Raw genomic sequence first — 363 nt, forward strand, 5'->3', positions numbered from 1 at the left:
AGAGTTTGGACCGCTCGCTACTAGGACGAAAGAAAACGATACATAGAAACATACATCTACCCATTCAGCGATCATCTATATATAGACAGAGAGATAGTAAGAGACATCTATCTATATAGTCGGCGATACATCTACAGATAGATAGATAGATNNCTCTTTCTTTCTCTCTCTTTCCTCTCACTCTTTCTGTTTCAATGTGTTGGTCTTTTGTCGTTGAGTGCAGGACGTTGAGAGATATGAACTTATCGAAGCTTGTAGCAGATGACGTCCCCTTGTTTCTCTCTCTCTTGAAGGATATTTTCCCTAGACAAGCCGATCCACCGAAGAAGCTCTACAAAGAAGTGGAAGCGGCTGTGCTTTCAA

This window comes from Cystoisospora suis, assembly GCF_002600585.1.
Source record: "Cystoisospora suis strain Wien I chromosome Unknown contig_4520, whole genome shotgun sequence".
In the NCBI taxonomy this organism is placed as follows: Eukaryota; Apicomplexa; class Conoidasida; order Eucoccidiorida; family Sarcocystidae; genus Cystoisospora; species Cystoisospora suis.